The sequence below is a fragment of the Macaca mulatta genome, chromosome 8 (assembly GCF_049350105.2).
Source record: "Macaca mulatta isolate MMU2019108-1 chromosome 8, T2T-MMU8v2.0, whole genome shotgun sequence".
Classification (NCBI taxonomy): Eukaryota; Metazoa; Chordata; class Mammalia; order Primates; family Cercopithecidae; genus Macaca; species Macaca mulatta.
Genome location: NC_133413.1, coordinates 105,679,454 through 105,701,767, shown reverse-complemented (window position 1 = coordinate 105,701,767; position 22,314 = coordinate 105,679,454). Strand labels below are relative to the sequence as shown.

Here is a 22,314-nt window from a genome sequence, read left to right as displayed (position 1 = left end):
AGAGCAACAGCAAGCATACTCTGAGAATGACCTCGTATGGCAGACGCACCTGAGTGTATTCCGATAGTGAATCCGAGTCACCAACCCAGAGATTCATTCCTTGTCTATAAGGAACATCTGAGCCCTCAGGCCGTCCCGTGGAACACTGGCTCTATGGGGCATGGAGGCCCTGAGTTTGGGGTTGAGGAGTGCGGTACATGAAAGCTGCCAGGTGGAGATCATTAAGGAGAGGGTGTTAAATGAAAATGCGGTATAAACTGCATGCCATTTGCAAGCATTTGTGGTTTTCCTGCCCAGCCCGCTGCCACTGGACCATGTGTACGGTGGTTATGTTGTCCAGCCCACCACCGCTGGATTGTTTCTATAGATAAGGTGGTTCTCCTGTCCAGCTCACCACCACTGGACTCTCTCCCCTGTAAGTCAGTCCCAATAAAATCCCCAAGTCGTATTTGCTAGCTCTGGGTCTCTTTGACCTCTTGAACTTGGTGCCTTTTCTATTGAGGTTAACAGGGTTTCAGCACAACACCTAGGCCTCCAGCACAGCTCCCCATCCCACCCCCCACCTCTTCTCCCCCATCAGATCCTGATTGTTTCCCTCAGCCTCAGAGGTCTGAACCCTGGCCCCCCCATCCTCTAAGAGCCCAACTCCTGCCCACTGATATTTGAAGGTCTTCTTACCTCTCCTGCAGTTCCCGTTGTTCTCCCATAGATCCTTCTGTGGTCCCTCCATCGGCAGGTTCTTCCACTACCTCAGAGGAAGATGTTACCCTCCAAACTTTTGTCCTTTAGAATTTCATCCTCATAGCCCCACCTGTCCTCACCTAGGCTGCACTGATAAAGGTGCTGAGTCAAGCCCCCACGGCCCACCAAGGCAAGTTCTCAGGGCACCCCATCTCCCCAGTTGGTCCCAAACCAATCCCTCTCACTCTTGTCTTGCTTCCTATAAATCGTGCTTCTGTTTCTGTCTTCAGCCCCTCCAGATTAAAGACGTACCCATATTCTCCTGGCATTGGAACCTCAGCTTTTCCCCATAGTTGGTGTCAGCTCCCTGATCAAGCTCAGACACCCCATAACATGAGTTCTATTGTTATCCCCATTTTACAGATGCTAACGTCTGCCACAGAGAGCTTAGGCTGCTTGCCTAAGAAAGGAGGCTGACTACAGACTCAAAATCTTCCTACACCAGTTCCCAAATTTCAGTGGGCATCAGAATCACCTGGAGGGAATCAGATGGCTGGGGTTCAATCCCAGAGTTTGAGTCAGTAGGTATAATATCTGATTATCTGCATTCCTAACAAGCTCCCAGGTGATGCTGATGTTATTGATCTAGGGACCACACTTTGAGAACCACTCACCTACGCTCTTCTGTGCTTCTAACTACACTTTGAAACAGGCCAATGAAATCATAATCATTAGAGGTGTGGCCTAGGCACCAGTGTTTTTTAAAAGCTCTCCAGATAATTCAAATGTGCAGCCTGATTTAAGAACTACTAGATATAGTCTTGCCAATCAAAGCATACGGGCAGCATCAACATCACCTGAGTCTACTCAGACCCTATTACCGGATGGAAGGTCTTGACTGAGTTGTCCAGGTTCTTGGCAAGTTGAACACAGAATGAAATAAAATGCGCAAACAAAGCAATAAAAGAATGAAGCAACGAAAGACAAACAACAACAAAAAAAGTAACGAAAGCACAGATTTATTGAAGCAAAGCTACAATTCAGAGTGGGAGCAGACTCCAGCAAGTGATGCGGCACAAGAGCACCCCCCCCCCAACAACAACAATTAGGCTTCTTACTAAGTTACAAAAGTTTAGTAACTCTCCTAGATGCACTTTAGAGGCCTCCAATTGATTACACCCTATGAAGGATTGGCCTGTGACCAATCAGAGGCTGAAGTGGAAACTTCTGTCTTGTTATCAGAGGAACAAGGATGTGGCCTGTATGCTGCCTAATCTTGCCTGGAACTTGCTGCACCTGCTGTTCTTTCCATATACCTTAACCCTTGGTTACCCCAATTCCCTGTTCTCCTGCCTCACCCCCAGGTGACTGATATCTCATTAAAGTTTAAGGAACGCTGATAAACACTCTACTGCCTCACAGTTCCTCCCTAGCTGTTCAGCCCTTTAACAGAGATCCCAGGCAATTGCTGTATTAGGTGGGGTTCTACCAGAGAAACAGAACCAGTAGGAGATCTTAGTAAGAGATGTATTCCAAGGAATTAGCTTACCAGATTGTGAGACTGGCTAAGCAAGTCTTAAATCCAAAGGGAAGGCCATCAGTCAGGACAAGATGCAGCTCGCAGGCAAAGGTTGAAAGTGCTGTCCCCAGGCAGAATTTCTTCCACTCTCAGGGATACCTCAGCCTGCTTTTAAGTCCCTTCAATTGATTGAGTCAGCTTGGATTATCCAGGATAATATCCCTTACTTAAAGTCAACTGCTATGAACTTCAGTCACATTTACAAAATACCTTCATAGTTTGAATGAAAAACTAAGAACTAACTGTAGCTTAGCCAACACACAAAACTGACCATCACAACCACTGAGGTTGCTTGATTTAGTAATAGAGCCCATGGTTGGGTACCTTCTCTTTTATGAACCACCAAAGTAAACAGATCAGGCAGGGGGTAGTGGCTCACGCGTGTAATCCCAGCACTTTGAGAGGCCAAGGTGGGTGGATCACTTGAGGTCAGGAGTTTGAGACCACTCCAGGCAACATAGTGAAACTCCGTCTCTACTAAAAATACAAAACTTAGCTGGGCATGGTGGTGCACGCCTGTAGTCCCAGCTACTCGGAAGGCTGAGCCAGGAGAATCGCTTGAACCCAGGAGGCGGAGGCTGCAGTGAGTCAAGATCGCACCACTGTACTCCAGCCTGGGTGACAGAGTGAGACCCTGTCTCAAAAAAAAAAAAAAAAAAATCAATATGTGTTTACCTAAGCATTGATTAAAATATTGAGTCAGCTAGTGACAAGTGATTACTTCCACTTCCTTCAGTTTTCATCACTGATTTCCCTTTCCCTAGGCGCTCATAGATGACCATAATAAGTAAGCAACAAGAATTTCCTCTTTTTCTAAAAGAATCCATCAGCTCATTTAAAACATAAGAAAAACTGGTCATATAAGCAATCGAGTGTCCTCATCTTTTGTGGATCTGAAGACTATACAAGACTATAGAGCCTATACAGTCTTCAAGCCTGTGCAGATTACAAAGGCTTATTCCCACTTTGAGCTGGACTCTAAATAATGCACCCTAATATTGTACATTTTCTAGCAGCTACGTCACATTCTTGAAGTGTTTTGAGCTTGAAAGCTACTGAATAATTCTCCCTGTGAATTCCCAACAGACTGAATTTCTGCCTGGTCTGTTAATTATTTGTTATCTGTTAATTATTTTAACCAAAGTTGAGGCTTCACAGTCCTTCCTTTATTCATTTACACAACAAATACGCTAAGCACACAACACACAGACAAGAAACTCCCTGCCAAATGGGAGAGCAAAACCATGTGAGATGTCATGACATAGAGACAAGCACAAAGTAAAAGTCCATCTTGCTAATTTGGGATCATTCTTATAACTTTTAAATTTTTTTCTTTCTGTTTTTAAGTGCATATCTATCTAACCCAGCTTCATCTTAACCACAAATTCAATAGGCACGTTTTATGTTTTTGTCCAAATTGTTGCATATCTATCTATATATATATATATATTTTTTTTTTTTTTTCTTTTTCTGAGACAATGTCTTACTCTGTCACCCAGGCTGGAGTGCAGTGGCGCGATCTCGGCTCACTGCAACCTCCGCCTCCCGGGTTCAAGTGATTCTCCTGCCTCAGCCTCCTGAGTAGCTGCAACTACAGGCGCACAACCACAACTGGCTAATTTTTTGTATTTTAGTAGAGACGGGGTTTCACCGTGTTCCCCAAGCTGGTCACGAACTCCTGGGCTCAAGCAATCTGCCCACCTCAGTCTCCCACAGTGCTGGGATTACAGGTGTGAGCCACCGCGCCTGGCCACTTATATTTTAATAGCATTGGTTGGTACCTCAGAATTGATCCTCTTTGGGTTTGACTGTTTAATTACTGTAGTGGTTTGAATGGTGACCCCCAAAATGTCAGGTCCATGTCCTCACCCCTGGGACTTGTGAATGTGACCCTATTTGGAATAGGGCCTTTGCAGACATAATTAATTGAAGGATCTCAAGATAAGATCATTCTGGATTACCTGTATGGGTCCTAAATCCAACGACAAGTGTCCCAAGAGACACCTAGGGGGGACACAGAGAGGCAGAGATTGGAGCTACACAGCCACAAGCCAAGGAATGGCTGGAGCCACCAGAGCTGGAAGAAGCAAGGCAGGATTCTGCCCTAGAGCCTTCCGAGGGAACTCAGTCCCGCCAACACCTTGTGATATCGTTTGGCTGTGTCCCCACCCAAATCTCATCCTGAATTGTAGCTCCCATAATTCCTATGTGTTGTGGGAGGGACCCAGTGGGAGATAATTGAATCATGAGGGTAGTTTCCCCATACTGTTCTCATGGCAGTGAATAAATTCAAGAGATCTGATGGTTTTATAAGGGAAAACCCCTTTCACTTGGCTCTCATTCCCTCTTGTCTGCCACCATGTAAGACATGCCTTTCACCTTCCTCTTTCTGCCATGATTGTGAGGCCTCCTCAGCCATGTGGAACTATGAGTCCATTAAACCTTTTTCTTTATGAATTATCAGCAGCATGAAAACGGACAATACACCTTGATTTCAGACTTCTGGCCTCCAGAATTGTGAGAGAATAAATTCCTGTTGTTATAAGCCACCAAGTTTATGGTCATTCATGACAAAAACCACAGGAAGCTACTACTACATGTTTAACCACTGCCTGTTGAGTGCCTCCTTGATGGACATATTAGTAGGAGTCAGATGTTGTGTGAAGGAAGCAGCCAAAGGCACATACAGGCCCCAAGGACACATGCTAAAAGGCATGAAGACAGAAATATAAGTGACTACACTCAGGGTCCTTCATAAGAAGCCTGGACTAGCCTGCAGGGACGAGTGCTGGGCTAATGGTGAGCAGTCAGCTTCAAGAGGAGAGCTGGAGATGGCAAGAGTTTGGACTTGATTTGATCCAAGGGGCAGCCTTAGGCTTTTGATTAAAGCCAGGTAATTTAATGGTTAAATTGGAAACAATGTGCAGTATGGATAAGGATGTGGGCAGGGAGGGTAGTTCCTGAAAGAAGGCTGTCTCAAGAGTCCAGGCATTAGATTAATAAGGCTGTGTCAAAGGAAGAATCCACGAGAATTAACACATTAGAGAATTTCAAGATAACAAATCCAATGTCAAACCTCAGAATACAAAAAAAAAAAGGGAATGGCTCTGTCCAAACTGGAAATACTAGAATGAAAATTTAGTTTGAATGCCAGTTTAATCAGTGCCCATTTGAACATCTGATGCCTGAGTCTTATTGGCACATACACAAATCACTACTCCCTTACTCCTTCCACCTTTTCCCTGCAGGTTTCCCTTTGCAAATAGCAGTCGCTGTCACGGGGCCTCTCAGTAAACACGAAGTAACCCTGGTGCAGTCATGAGAAGAAGCTCTGACCCATGTGGCCAGCTGCTCGATGTGCAACAGGTACAATGAAACTCAAACAGATGAGGCTCAATTTGCTCCACCTCTCTCTGCTAATGAGATTTTCATGAGAACTTAAATTTTGGGAGAGTGGGGGTGGTGTGTGAATGTCATTGAATTGGTAGGTGTTTTAACCTGATAAAATGAAGATACGTAAGAAGAAAGAGGCTAGCAGGCAGATGGGGAGGGGGGAAGGCATGAGCTGTACCCATGGTTATTTGTCAAAAATATTTCTTCTAGGCTAAACAATTTTTAGCTTCAATTTTGTTAAAAGCACAAAGTAGTCCATTATGGGCAATAATCCATTAAAAAAAAAAACAATGCAGTGAAAGTTCTAGGATTGAATCTGACTCAAAATCAAGATCAGTAGCTGGGACCGAACTGTGCAGGGTCGGGGGACACACACATACACTGAGAATGTTAAGTACTAAGAATCAAGATATAATGGGTTAAATCCTTTCAGAAATGCTTATTGGCATCTGCTGTGTGCTAATCCCTGTTCTAGATGCAGGGTATAGAGTGGTAAACAAGAGAGACCTATCCTCCACCTCCCTACATGGCTTGCCTAAGGGTGAGGTGAAAATGAAAGCAACATAACCTCATAATCCAGTCAAAAGGACCCAAATGTTCTTATGTCTGTGAGATAAGCAGGATGTAGTCACACAAAAATATTAATGAAATGCAAAAGATATAAAGGAGACTGTAACCTCAATTACATCTTAGCAGCATGAGGTAATAGTGCTTTCAGAAGTGGATGTTTCCTTTTTAAAAGGAATTCAAGGATCTTTGTGATGATGGAAGAGTTCTGTATCCTGATTGTGATGGTGAATACACAAATCCACACATGATAAAATTGCATAGAACTATTCACACACACCCAAATAAGTGCATGTAAAACTGATGAAATCTGCAACAGATCTGTGGATTGCACCAATGTCGACTTCCTGGCTTGATATTGTACTCTAGCTAGGCAAGATGTGTCCACTGGCAGAAACTGAATTAAGGGTGTATATAGTACCTCTCTGAACCATTCTGGCAGCCCCCTGTGAATCTATGGCTATTTCAAAATAAAAAGTTTTTTTAAGGAATTTGAGAGTAAGGAATGTTATAATTGAGACTATGATCCACCCAGGACAGAAGGTGTCTCATTTTGGGACCACTGTCAACATTCTAGACACAGCCCTGGAAGGAGACAGGGTAACCCATCCAGCTTCCTCAGCGTCCTAGAAACAAGTCTCCTCCTACACAGCCCCTTTAACTATCCCAAGGATCCCACAACAGAGGCACACGTAAAAACCTATGGCAAACTCTGGACTCCAACTCAGGAAATTCCTCCAGAATGCCTCCCCAGGGCCAGCTTGAAGCCCCCTCAACACACATGCTTCTTGATTCTCTTGGCTTCCCGCCTTGGTTCCCTCATGGCTTGTTACCCTGCGTGGGACTGGCAATGGTGCCCCAGACTCTTGGTGCTGACCTGAGACTTCACGGGGCAAGACTTGGTCCTCACTCCTCAGCTCCAAGTTCTGATGTGCCTCTGAAAAATCAGGCTGAGGCCATGTGACCTGGAGCCCAGAAAAAGTAATGATGTCCCCTGTTTCCTTACCCCTCCAATCCAATGAATATCTGTTACTGTCTTTGTTCAGGTTGTATTCTTACCTAGCAACAATTAATCAATGATTTGGACTTTCCAGTAGATTCATTCATTGGGAGAGAGTGATCAGAGAAAATAACCAATATTTATTATCATAGTTATTATACCTGTCATTGTAAAGAAATCCATTTCCCCTCTGGTTTCAGCATGATTTAAGGCAGTCCCTCAGTACCGTAGAGTAGTTATGACTCTAGAGTCAGGCTGCCTAGGTTTAAATCCTGGCTTTGTCCACACTTGCTCTGAAACCTTAGATACCGCCACTTACTTGTTAAGGGACCTCAGGCAAAAACCTCATTTCTCTGAGGCACTTTGTTTCCTCATCTGTAAAGTGCGATAATTAACAGAGCCTACCTCACAGGGCTGTTGAGAACATTAAATTGAGTAATACATCTTAAGTACTTCAAGTAGTGCCTACCTGCAGTAAGGGTTATATAGTAGTTATTAAGACTGCCTGGAAATTAATAAAATGTTGAAGACTGTAAAACTAAGAGACAGTCCTGTACCTATAAGGACTGAGTTAACCTTAAGCCCTGCCTCACTAGCAGACCCAAACAGAGAAATAAGCCAGCTTCTGAGACTTCTCTTGCCCCCAAGTCCCTATAGAATTGGTATTTATTCTGCTTGGTGATTTTTTAAAAAGGGCCACAAACCAACGCTAAGTTTTGCCCTTCAACATTAAAATCATCTGGCAAGTGATTCCAGTCAGAGAAACAGCCTGCCAGGAGTCCACACAGACCTGTTGCTGCACTGACTCACCCATGGAATAAGAGTTGCAAAAACAGTCCATGTAAAGGTCTCTGAAAATACCTCAGGTAGTAGTGTTTTTGAAACAAGTACTGCCTGGGAAAGAACCACAATCAATGAATACTTTGCATGGGACTAAGAGAAGTGAAACTGTTCTAGGCTCTATGATAACAGATCAACCAATTATTCAAGCAAAGTTGACCAAAGAAACTAAGAAACTAATCATTTCATTCAATTAACTCGCCAGTTTAGTGAAAGATTAAGTTAACTTTGTGTTCAATTCCATCAAAAGTATTAAACATGTTTTGCTATAATCACAAGCTTTTTGTTTGTTTGTTTTGAAACAGAGTCTCACTCTGTCGCCCAGACTGGAGTGCAGTGGCACCATCTCAGCTCACTGCAAGCTCCCCCTCCCGGGTTCACACCATTCTCCTGCCTCAGCCTCCTGAGTAGCTGGGACTACAGGTGCCTGCCACCACGCCTGGCTAATTTTTTGTATTTTTAGTAGAGACGGGGTTTCACCATGTTAGCCAGAATGGTCTCAATCTCCTGACCTCATGATCCGCCCGCCTCAGCCTCCCAAAGTGCTGGGATTACAGGCGTGAGCCACCAAGCCCAGCAATCACAAGCTTTACCTGTAGCTCACCTGACAAAAAATTTAAATGACAGTTCACCCAGGGAAACATACAAGAGTTAGAAACTGGCTATGCATTTCACAAAATTGCCAAAACCAAAAATTAACTTTGTATGGAAAGAGCTTAGAAAGTCAAGCTATAGTACCTGTCAATATCATTAAAATCTGGTTGCCCTAAAATGTGATTCTGGCTAAGTCGAAAAAAAAAAAAGAAAAAGAAAAAGACATACCTTAAAAACTGATCACAACACAATTAATAAATACCAAAGTAATGGTTGTATTTGAACAGGTGATGGGGAAATTAGGCAGGGAAAACTGCACGGGCTGATTCTGACTGATTCCATTAAGCCAACTGGTGAAGTAATACTGCTGTTTCTCTGGAGAGACACAGACATCTCTGAAGACTCCTTTTATTTTCCCTACCATGAGTCCCTGGGCCCCTGGAGGAGTTCCAAACGCAAAAATTCTACATCCATACTTTGCATAGATTTCAGAAGTCGGCAAAATAAAACCAGACATTTTTTTTAAATGACGCAATCTCAAGGATCAATAGAACCACTAATAGAAGACCAAGACCTAACAGAATCATCCTAACTGTCCATTCTTGGAAATGTTCTTAGAATGTGGGGAGGGGGGTTGGAGAATGGAGCTGGAACACGAAAGTACCAAATAACAGCCAATATTTGTTGGGTGCTTACAATGAGGCAGGCATGCTTCTAAGCGCTCCTGTGCATTAATTTATCTAATTCTCAGGAGAGCAGTGTTATCAGTTCCATGTCACAGATGAGAGAAACTGAGATGCAAAAAGATTAAGCAACCTCCCCAAGATCCATAGTGAATAAGTGGCAGAGTTGGGATATTTTATCCAGGCAGTATGGCATTTAGTTTATTTAGTTTATTTAGTTCAGTACTACACTATGAGGCCAAACTGAAGACCCTCCCTTAAACAATGCCAAACATGGGGCCAAATGAATCCATTGAGTCCCCATCAGCTTAGACGAACTTCCAGCAACAGTGGAGGTACATCTAAGAGCGTGGGGCCAGTGTTTGCAAAGAGGCAGGCACTGGGACTGTGGAGCAAACCCAATGACATCTCTTTTTTTTAATTTATTTTATTGTCTTAAAATGAATTAAGTGTACGTTATTGTTGACTATAGGTACAACGTTGTCCAGCAGATCTTAGAACTCACTTGTCTTGTTAACTAAATTTTACGCCCAATGATTAGTAACTCCTTATTTCCCTCTTCCCCCAGTCCCTAGTAATTACCATACTACTCTTCGATTCTTTGAATTTGACTATTTTAGATACCTCATACAAGTGGAATCTTCTCTGACTGGCTCATTATTGCACTTAGCATTATGTCCTCAAGGTTCATCTATATTGTCATGTAGTGCAGAATTTCCTTCTTTATTAAGGCTGAGTAGTATCCCACTGTATGTATATACATTTTCTTCATTCATCTCTCAATGGACATTTTTTGCTGCAATAAACACTGGAGTGCTACTATCTCTTCAAATTCTCATTTCAACTATTTTGGATAAATACCCAGAAGTGGGATTGCTGGATCATATGGTAGTTCTAATTTTCAGTTTCTGAGGAACTTCCACACTTTCTCTTAGCAGCTGCACCATTTTGCATTCTCACCTACAGTGTACAAGATTTCCAATTTGTCCAAATCCTCACCAACAGATGATGATGTCTTTTGTTTTGTTTTTTGATAACAGCTACTCTGACAGGTATGAGATAATATTTCATTGTGATTTTGGTTTGCATTTCCCGATGATTAGTAACATTCAGCATTTTTAATATACTTGGCCATTTGTGTGTCTCCTTTAGAGATTAGACTGTTATCCTATATCATACACAAAAATCAACTCAAAATGCATCAGAAACTTAAATTTATGACCTGAAATTATAAAAATTCCTAGAAGAAAACATAGGGAAGAAGTTTCACGACGTCGGTCTTGACAATGATTTCATGCACAGGCAATGGAAACAAAAATAAATCAATTACATCAAACTAAAAAGCTTCTGAACAGCAAAGGAGATAAGTAACAGAGTGAAAAGGCAACCTATGGAATGAGAAAGAATACTTGCAAACAATACATCTGATACAGGGCTAATCTCTAGAATACATAAGAAACCTCTACAACTGAATATTTAAAAAAAAAAAAAAAAAAGTAACCTGATTAAAAACTGGGCTAAGAACTTGAATAGACAGTTCTCCAGTGACATCTTTATAAGATTGGGAAGAGGGAAAAAAGGAAGAAATTAGTGCTGTAACAAAATATTGACCCGGTATCAGTTTTTTTCTTATGAGCCTTGGCACAACTTCTATAGGCTGGCCACATCCATGAGGGTTCCATGCCTGGGAGGCATGGAAAACACCCTAAAACAGTGTCCTGGTAGCCATTTAAGAAAGGGTGGACTTACAAAATAGCAATAATGAAGTGCAACTCCCCATTGCTGCAGCCTTGCCAGGCCCTATAAACCATTTGAGAGCTCCTAGCACCTGTGGCACTCAGGCCCCAAAGCAAATGAGGAGAGAAGGGAGCGGCTACCTTTCCTGTTTCAGAGAGATGTAGAAGGAGGTGAAGGATGGTAATGCCTGTTAGCACAGAAAAGAAAACTCTCCTCACAAGGAAAAGATATAGCCACCTGAAAAGTAAAAGTAATTATCATTATTAGTGAGAAATGAAATAATTAGTCTAGGAGCAGAGACTGGCTTTTAAGTATGTGTCTCATGAAACAGTCAAATAAGGGCAAAGAGGACAAAAAGAACTAGAATGGAGATAAGTGGAGTTATTTAGAAACTGAAAAAATATATACATTTTTAAATCATCAGCTACAGTTGAGAATGGCCAAAATCTGAGAGTGAGTTTACAGAGGAAATTGACTGGAAACCCAGAGAGATGTCCTCGGTCTACTCAGAGTTCTTGTTGGACCCTTCTAAGGAAGATAGAGGTGTTTGCTGTCCTTTATCCCAGGAAGCTGTCCTGAGTAGGGCAAGGCGGCATCACCCAAGCCATATGGAGCTTTCAAAGGAAAGAAGGAGACGACGGTGAAGGTAGACCAGCTGTTTCTCACTGGGTTAGAAAAACTTCCAGAAAACCACACAGAGCCTTCTACATGATGGGACATGCTGAACATGCCAAAGAGAAAGGTCCCATTGGGATGGGATTGGAGGGTATTTTCCCCCTTTACTTGTAATGATTCAAATACTGATGGATGCCATACAAAATTGAGGAAGCAGTAGGGGGAAGGGGGATCTTAATGGAGCTCATGTATGCAACATATGGAACAAGTTATTGAAGAAAGTGCTTCTAACAAAGTTTATAAAAGTTAAGAAGAGGCAGTTATGCTTCTTTTAGAGACAGCGAAGATTGAGGGTGTGGTGAAAAAATAGGACAACAGGATTAAGATAAACCAAAACAGAGGAGAAATATTGGGCCAGATGAACTTTCACCTTCCCTAAAATGATTTATGTACTTATGGAGAGCTAGACTGGACTTGATTTCAGGGGGTGAGGGTTGCTGGTGAACCTGCATGTATCCAGTATTTCTGCAGAAATTCTGGACAAATCTACACTTCTACAGGCAGAGCCAACATTGAACACGCGTGGTGATAAGGTTCTCTATTTAAATGGGACAAACACTTAATTGAGCACCTCATTCTGAGTAACAAAGAGATAAGGAAATAAAAAAGGAAAGAGCATCTGAATGTACAGAAATCTAAGTAAAGAAGTGGCTAACTTTTTGTAATGCTCTAGTTTTTTTTATCTTTGTTCTAGAAAATAATCATTTCTCTCTGTTTCATTCATGACTTATTGGTGTCAGAACTCAAGAGAGACTCAAATGTGACAAAAGGCCCTGTGAGGACCCAACATGATCTAACCAGTCTATTTCACAGTGGCTTAGGCCAGAGAGGACTGGGCAGAACAAAGATTGTTAGCATAGTGGTGAGCTAAATGTCAGTGTGTCTGACTAACTGTCACAGGGGAAAGCAGGAGCCAGAATCACCAGGAGATGAAGTGTAAGACTTGTAAACTTTACTGCATTGCAGGTAGTGGATGGGGAGGTTGAGGGAATGCAGACTAGCCAAGTCCAAGGCCCAAACAGCCAGCTGAGGGTTGAGCCTGGAAGCTTTGCTAAGGGTTGAGATCCATGGAAGGGTCATGAAATCAAGGTAGCCAATATTTCTCCAGAATTTTAAAAATAGAGTAAGATAGGACAGGATAGGATAAGATATACAATAGATTATACTAGAAGAGTGAATTACACTCTACTAAGGATAAGTATTGTTTAGTGAAACTTTTAATTCAGAGGGGCTGTATGTGGGTGTGTGTAGTGTTTGTGTGTACTGGGTCATTATATAATGACTCAAAAAAGTTTCAAACCACTGACAAGAGAGGCTCAAATAAAAATAGGGGAGGAGGAAAGAAAGTGTTATAAAAAAGGAAAAACCCTGAGATCACTACACCTCTGGATTTAGAAGTGTCTATAACTTTCCTTGTTGTATTGCTTTCCTTATTGAGTCAGGTTTTCTATTGCTTGCTGCTGACTAAATCACAAGGCAGCAAGGCTGAAGTGAAGATTAAATTAGATAATCTGGAGTTGGACATGGTAGCTCCCGCCTATAATCCCAGCATTTTGGGAAGCTGAGGCGGGTGGATCACTTGAGGCCAGGAATTAGAGACCAGACTGGGGAAGATGGTGAAATACTGCCTCCACAAAAAATTTAAAAATTAGCCAGTCAAGCCATATGCAGAAAACTGAAACTGGACCCCTTCCTTACATGTTTTACAAAAATTAACTCAAGATAGATTAAAGACTTAAACGTAACACCTAAAACCATAAAAACCCTAGAAGAAAACCTAGGCAATACTATTCAGGACAGAAGCATGGGCAAAGACTTCATGACTAAAACACCAAAAGCAATGGCAACAAAAGTCAAAATTGACAAATGGGATTCAATTAAACTAAAGAGCTTCCACACAGCAAAAGAAAATATCATCAGAGTAAACAGGCAACCTACAGAATGGGAGAAACTTTTTGCAATCTATCCATCTGACAAAGGGCTAATGTCCAGAATCTACAAAGAACTTAAACAAATTTACAACAAAAAAACAAACAACCCCATCAAAAAGTGGACAAAGGATATGAACAGACACTTCTCAAAAGAAGATATTTATGCAGCCAACAAGCATATGAAAAAAAGCTCATCATCACTGGTCATTAGAGAAAAGGAAATCAAAACCACAATGAGATACCATCTCACACCAGTTAGAATGGTGATCATTAAAAAGTCAGGAAACAACAGATCCTGCAGAGGATGTGGAGAAATAGGAACAATTTTACACTGTTGGTGGGAGTAAATCAGTTCAACCATTTGTGGAAGACAGTGTGGCGATTCCTCAAGGATCTAGAAACAGAAATACCATTTGACCCAGCAATCCCATTACTGGGTATATACCCAAAGGATTGTAAATCATTCTACTATAAAGACACAGGCACACATATGTTTATGGAGGCACTATTCACAATAGCAAAGACTGGAACCAACCCATAATGCCCATCAATGATAGACTGGATAAAGAAAATGTGGCACATATACACCATGGAATACTATGCAGCCATAAAAAAGGATGAGTTCATGTCCTTCGTAGGGACATGGATGAAGCTGGAAGCCATCATTCTCAGCAAAGTAACACAGGAACAGAAAACCAAACACCATATGTTCTCACTCATAAGTGGGAGTTGAACAATGAAAAAACATGGACACAGGGAGGGGAACATCACACACTGGGGCCAGTTGTGGGTGGAGGGCTAGGGGAGGGAGAGCATTAGGAGAAATATCTAATGTAGATGACGGGTTGATGGGTGCAGCAAACCACCATGGCACATGTGTACTTATGTAACAAACCTGCACATTCTGCACAGGTATCTCAGAACTTAAAGTATAATAAATAAAAAGAAAAGAAAAGAAAACATTAGCCAGACATGGTGGTGTGCACCTGTAATCCCAGCTACTCAGGAGGCTGAGGGGGGAGGATCCCTTGAGCCCATGAGATCGAGGCCGCAGTGAACTATATTGTGCCACTGAACTCCAGCCTGGGCAAGAGAGTTATTTTTTTTTTTCTCAAAATAAATAAATAAATAAATTAGATTATCTAAAAGTATTTTGTAAACTAGAGACAACTTATACAAATGACAGCTTTTTTTCAAAATCATAAAATTTCAACTAACCTAGGTAGAAGGGATTTTTTAGGAAAAATCCTTAACTGTTTTAAGCCTCACCTTCTGTTTGTTTGGGACATACTTGCCATCTCTCTTGGCTCCTGAGCAGGGATTGCATTCTGTACAATACCTAGTGCATTATCAACACTTAATAAATGCAGAATAATGTGATAACTAACAAATTGCCACCAGATGTTCTTAAGGCTTTGCAACCTTCAGGTGAAACTGATTGCACAAAATAATAGTTTAATTATTACATCATCCCGGTTAGTAATGATGAGTGTCTGTCTGTCTTAAGGCTGAAACCTCAAGTTTGGCTGCTGCTATAGTATTTAAGACTAAATGCTCAAATATGGTCCCCAAAGGCAGATCTTGGGAACAGCCAATAATCAGCTTCTCTATACATCACCATATTGAATTATTTTACTCAAAAACAAAGCTCAACATTCCAAATCAATATGTCAAAAAAGAAGTTTCTGGCTGAAATGAAGTTTCAAGAAGATGACAAGTACTCTCAGCAGAGGCAGACAAGCAATCAAATGCATTATCTGTAAGTGGTTAATGAGATGGTAGGATGGCAAGGCTGTTTGGAAGAGCTCAAAGGAATTGCCTCCTCCAAAGGGCACCGGGAAAGGAACTGGATTCTTCCATCCTCAAAAAATGTTTCTCTTCTCCAGTGGGGTCTCAACCCTGGTGTAGATTGGAATCACCTGGAGAGGTTTTTGGTATTTGGGGCTTTCTTTTAGTATCATTTCCCTGAACCCCACTCCAACCAGTTAAATCGGAATTTCTTGGAGAGGAACTTAAACTGTAGATACTGGACCGACAGCATGAACACCACCTAGGAACTTTTAAGAAATATAGAATCTCAAGCCCCACTCAATCAGGATTTGAATTTTCACAAATCCCAGGTGACTCTTGTGCCCATTAAAGTTGGAGAAATGCAAGAATCTTATTTTTTCTTACATAACAGTTCCAGGGTAGCAGTTCAGGGTAACAGGGAAGCCCTGCTCACATGGTCTTTCAGGTACCAAAGTTCCTTCCTTTGTGCTGCTCATCATCCTCCAGGACATCTGCCTGGTCAAAGCTGGATTACTGTGGGGTTCCAACCAGTAGCAGTGGAGGAGAGCATGGAGAAGATCCTTTTATTGCCCTGAGGCCCACACCCAGAAATGGCACACGGCGTACCTGCTCTGAATGTCATCACAGGAACACATCTAATGCAAAGTAGGCTGTGAAATGAAGTCTCATTACAGGCCTAGAAAGAAAGAGAGAACTATTTTGGTAAACAAAGAACAGTTTCCATGCCAGACACACAGTGCCTAATAAATGATAGCTATTATTATTAACCAGGATGTATGCTTCACCAGCTTAGAGTACAAACAGTGTTTCATTTATTTTTCTAGCGACTTGCTGAGGCCTAAGGACCTTACCAACAGAAAATCTGGTTTTCCTTTCTTGGGGCCTTTCCCAATACTCCATCTCCAGATGATCCAACATTCTGGGGCCTTTCTCACTTCTAAAGGATCAATTACACTTCCAAATGCCAGGTGGGAGAAATAACTAGAAAGTTCTATAAATCCACCAGCACCATCGCTTTGGTAGTTACCTCATAGGCACACTAAATACTGGTCCCGCTACCCCAGCGGCCAATCATCCTTGTTTTGGAAATGTCCTTGTTGCTCACAGGTCACAGTTATGCCTTCACTTGTATTTTTAGGTCATTGCACTTGCTCAGTTTTCATTCCTCAGTGAAACTGTGCCCAGCTGGCTGGGTGTGGAGGTTCATCCCTCAGCCAACTACTAGAAGGAACTATCCTTCCCCATGAGATGCTGACCAAGTACCAATACTGAATCCAGATCACCAAACCAGACATGCCCATGGTGAATTCCAATCTAGCCTCCTTAGTGTTCTTTCCAACAAACTTCAGTCCAGTTCATCTCGATACATCAGTGTCTAATGACATTGACCCTCAAAAGAGAAGAGCCAAGGACTTTATCCCTTTCCTTCCAGGGACTCCTTGCCCTCTAGGCAAAATTGTCCAATTCCTTACTCAGGACTAGTTTTATACACCAAGGGCTATGTTAAGGGGGACACCTTTGTCAGACCACAAACAAAAATCCCCTAATAACATTTCCCCAGGAGGAAGAGGTATCTATGGGCCTGACATTTTTACAACTATGGGATGCACTCATGTGATTTTTTTTCCTATTATAATGAAAATCTTCTTCAAGTCTGCTGCTCAATATTGAAGAGGCAGTTACCATATTTTTACATTTCATCTCACTAGTTCTCAATAATATCTAAGCTATCTTTAAGCCAAGTATCACTACCTCTGCTTACCATTATAGAAATGAAGAGTTTAAGAGACTTCCTAGTCTCCATGACCACAAAGCCAGGATTCAAAACCTAGTCTTTCTAAAAACAATTAAATATATGTATCATTTATTATACATTTTTTATTCACCAGCTACTTTTAAAAAACGTTTTAAAACAACTTATGTGCAGAAAAATACACAGATCCCAAGTATACAACTTGCTGAATTTTCACAAACTGAGGTCCTTAATATTCAGCAGCAGACTTAGAGTAGATTTTCATTGTAACAGGAAAAAAAATCACAGGAGTGCATCCTATAGTTGTAAAAATGTAAGGCCAGTAGATAACTCTTACCCCTGAGGGAAAGTTATTAGGGGATTTTTGTTTGTGTTCTGACAAAGGTGGCCCCATTACCATAGCTCTTGGTGTACAGAACTAGTCCTGAGTAAGGAGGTAGTCCATGTAATCAGTACACACAACAAGAAACACACATTTCCAACAACTCCTAGAAACCCATCTTATGGTACTTTGTATTCATTCTCCCAACTAGGGTAGTCATTATCCTATTGTCTAGTTTTGCCTGGTTTTAAGCTTTAGATAAATAAAATCATACAGTATTTACTCTTTCGTGTCTGGCTTCTTTTATTTTACATTATATTTGCGAGTTTCCTACCTGTTGTTGCATGTACATGTAGTTTGGTCACTTTCATAGCAGTATAATATTCTATTATATAAATGTACGACAATTATCCATTCTATTGTTGGTGGGCATTTCGGTAGCTTCCACTTTGGGGATATCACAAATACTTCTACAATGAACATTCCAGTACTTGTCTTTTGGGAAACATATGTATTCATATCTATTGGGTGTATACCTAGGTGTGGTAAAGTTGGTCATATAGTATGTATAGTGTTCCAACGGTAGATACCAACCATTTAAGTGCTTTACATGTATCAACTCATTTAATCCTCATAATAGTCCTAATGATGCATGTATTATTATTAGCCCCCATTTTTACATATGAGGAAATAAATAAATAAATATATTAAATAGTACAACTAGTCAGTAAATAAGTTGACTTTTAAACTCAGGAAGTCTAGGTCCAAAGTCTGACCCATAACCACCATTCTGTTTTTGTGGTTTTTTGTTTTGTTTTGTTTTGTTTTTCTGTGATGGAGTCTTGCTCTGTCACCCAGGCTGGAGTGCAGTGGCGTGCAGTCTCTGCTCACTGCAAGCTCCACCTCCCAGGTTCATGCCATTCTCCTGCCTCAGCCTCCCAAGTAGCTGGGACTACAGGTGCCTGCCACCACGCCCAGCTAATTTTTTATATTTTTAGTAGAGACAGGGTTTCACCGTGTTAGCCAGGATGGTCTCGATCTCCTGACCTCATGATCCACCTGCCTTGGCCTCCCAAAGTGCTGAGATTACAGGCATGAGTCACTGCGCCCGGCCATCCTGTATTCTTAAACCAGGATTCACTCTATAACTATATCATTCTGTTGTTTGCTAATTCATTTCCCTTGCCATTTATATACAAGAGTTAGAGTACATGCACACATACACATGCACACACACACACATATGCATACACAAACGAGAGTTCTAAGGAATGATAATTGTTAACACCATTGATATCATTTAAAGAAAACCAGCCACAAGCTGGTCACTTACATGAGAAGTCTGCGTGTATGTGAAAGGTTCAGATCCACCAAGGGAGTGGTATTTTTACTTATTTTACTTCTAGTAAAATCTGAAATATATGAGAAGAGGATTCCAGGAAGATGGCAGAGTAGAAGCACCAGAAATCTTTCTCCCCACCTAGACAACAATTGCCCTGGCAGAAACTGTCTGATGTAACTATTTTGGAACTCTAGCATCTGTTGAAAGCTGGAAACTTCCAGGGGAAGGCCTGAATGGTAAAGTGGGGTTGATTTTGCTCAATTTCACCTCTTCACACAGCAGCAGCTACCCATCCTCTACCCTTAGCTCTATGGCAGGCAGCTCTGCAAGTGTTCCTGCGGTAACCTGCACATAGCTTGCTGGGGCCAGAATGAGCAAGGTCCTCTGACCCTGTCCTCCAAATACTGGGGATCTGTGCTCTGAATGGTGATTACTGCCTCTGGTCACAAAGGTGCAAAGAGGTAGGTGATCATTGTTGTTGCATCTCCCCACGATTATTGCAAGCCCCACTTCCACTGACATAGGTGATTACCAGCAGATTTAAAGAGCAGACACTCACTTTGTTTTTCCTCTGTTCATTTTTCTTTTTCCCATTTTGAGGGCCAGGCACTGAAGACTAGGACATTCAAATACACACCCACACACACACACACACACACACACACACACAGAGAAAATTAGAAAGTGACTGTGCACGCACAGGGGGAAAGTGAAGGCTCAGAAAAGACCTAAGAAGACTAAGTTTGCAACTCAGGATGATCCTTGGCACAGAGACAGCCTACAACAATCAACAAAACAAAAAATAGCAAACAAAAACAATTTTTAAAAAACAGCAAACTCTAGGGAAGGAAGAGAATCTGAGTTCTAGAGTTACCACATTATTAAATTCAAATGCCTAGCTTTCCACAAAAGAAAAATCACAAGGCATACAAAGAAATAGGAAAGAATGACATATTCAATAGAAAACAATAACAGAAACTCTTCCTGGAAAAGACCTTTTAGAAGAACTACTAAACAAATATTTTAAAATAACTCTTAAAGATGATCGAAGAACTAAATGAAGCTATGGGGAAAGTCGAGAAAATGATGTGTGAACAAAATGGAAACATCAATAAAGAGATACAAAACCTGAAAATAAAATAAAAAAAACTTCTGGAGCTTAAAAGTACAAATACCGAAATAATAAATACCACTAGAGGGATTCAAAGGCAGGCAGATTTGAGCAGGCAGAAGAAAGAATCAGTGAACTTGAAAACAGAACAATGGAAATTATTCGTCTGAGAGACAGAAAGAAAAAAAGATTGAAGAAAAATGAACAGAGCCAAAGGGACATGCAGGATACCATCAAGTGTACCAACATATGCATTGTGAATGTTTCAGAGGGAGAAGAGAGAGAGAAGGGGGAAGAGAGAATACTGAAGAGAAAATGTTTGAAAATTTCCCAAATTTGATAAGAGACATGAAAGAAACATCCAAGAAGCTCAATAAACTCCAAGTAAGATGAACTCAAAGAGTCCCACATTGAGACACATATAATCAAACTTTGAAAAGACAAAGGATCTAGAAAGCAGCAAGAGAGAAGTGACATATCATGTACAAGAAATCCTCAAAAAATATTATCAGCAGATTTCTCATCAGAAAATTAGGAAGTCAGAAGGCCATGGGCGAATATATTCAAAGTACTAAAAGAAGAACACTGTCAGCCAAAAATCCTTTATCCAGCAAAATGGTCCTTTGTAAGTGAGGGGAAAGTTAAGACATTCCCAGATCAACAAAACCTGAGAGAATTTGTTACCACTAGACCTGTCCTGTGAAATGCTCAAGGGAGTCCTGCAAGGTAAATAAAAGGACACTAGACAATAACTTAAAGATATCTGCTGACAAAGATTTCAGTAAAGGTAAATACATGGTAAACTATAAAAGTTAGAATTATTTTAACTTTGGTTTTAACTCTATAGTTTGTTTTCTACATAATTTAAGAAACCAATGCACTTAATAGAGTTATTAGTTTATTTAGGGGCACACAATGCATAAAGATATAATCTAGTGACATCAACAGCCAAAAGGCATGGACATGGAACTGAAAAGGATCAGCGGTTTTGTGTGTTATTGACATTAAACCGGCCAGACACCGCGGCTCACACGTGTAATCCTAGCACTTTGGGAGGCTGAGGCAGGTGAATTGCTGGAGCTCAGAAGTTTGAGACAAGCCTGGGCAACATGGCAAAACCCTATCTCTACTAAAAATACAAAAATTAGCCAGGCACAGTGGCATATGCCTATCGTTCCAGCTACTCAGCTACTCAGAAGGCTGAGGCAGGAGGATCATTTGAGCCCAGGATGCAGAGGTTGCAGTGAGCCGAGATTGCACCATGGCACTCCAGCCTGGGTAACAGAGCCAGACCCTGTCTTTAAAAAACAGTAAAGAAAAGAAATAAAATTGCTATAAGTTCAAATTAGAGTGTTATAACTTTAGGATGGTAAATGTAATCCCCACAGTAAGTACAAAGAAAATCACTATAGAATACACACACACACACACATAAATGAGAAAGTAATTTAAACATTTCACTATAAAAAAAATCTACTAAACACAAAAGAAGACAGTAATACAAGAAATGAGGGACAAAAAAGAAATAAGGCATATAGAAAACAAATGATAAAGTAACAAAAGTAAGTCCTTCTTTATCAGTAATTGCTTTAAATGTAAATGAATTAAACGATCTACCCATCGTCGTAGAATTCCACTAAAAATTTTTGAAATAGGGCCCGTATTTACTCTATAGACTCACCACACCCTACTCTATGCTTCCAACACACCTCCACCCAATAAATCTCTACAAAATATCTCTACAGACCCACTGTACAGCTGCCCCAGCATTAACCTTTTAAGTTAAAGACCAAGAGAAGCAACCCCTCTCTACAGTGAAATGCCCCAACTAAATACATCTACATGACCGACCATCATCACATCCATACTCCCACCCAAAAGAAAAAAAATCAGCAGAATGGGTAAAAACACATGATCTCATTATATGCTGTTCACAGAAACTGATTTTAGATCCAAGAACACAAATAAGTTAGAAGTGAAAGGATGTAAAAAGATATTCTACACAAACAGTAACCAAAAGAGAGCAGGGATGGATATACTAATATATGAAACAGACCTTAAATCAAAAAACTTTACAAGAGACAAAGAATGATATTATATGTTAATAAAAGTTAAAAACTGTAAGAACAGATAACAATATAAACATTTACACACCTAATAAAAGACCATCAAAATATATGAAGCAAAAACCAACAGAACTGAAGGGAGAAACAGATAGCACTACAAGAATAGTTGGGCACTTCAATACCCCACTTTAATTATGGATCAAACAACTAGACAAAATATAAGTAAGGAAATATAAGACTTAAAAAACA

At 40.9% G+C, this 22,314-nt stretch overlaps 1 long non-coding RNA gene across 1 annotated transcript in view; it reads right to left on the bottom strand.

Moving 5' to 3' along the window:
- Positions 1-22,314, bottom strand: part of LOC106999837 (uncharacterized) — a 550,889-nt gene that overhangs the window by 511,752 nt on the left and 16,823 nt on the right. Inside the window, exon 2 of the long non-coding RNA XR_013396931.1 lies at positions 16,078-16,147. This is a non-coding gene — a long non-coding RNA (uncharacterized LOC106999837). The remainder of the gene's footprint in view (positions 1-16,077; positions 16,148-22,314) is intronic.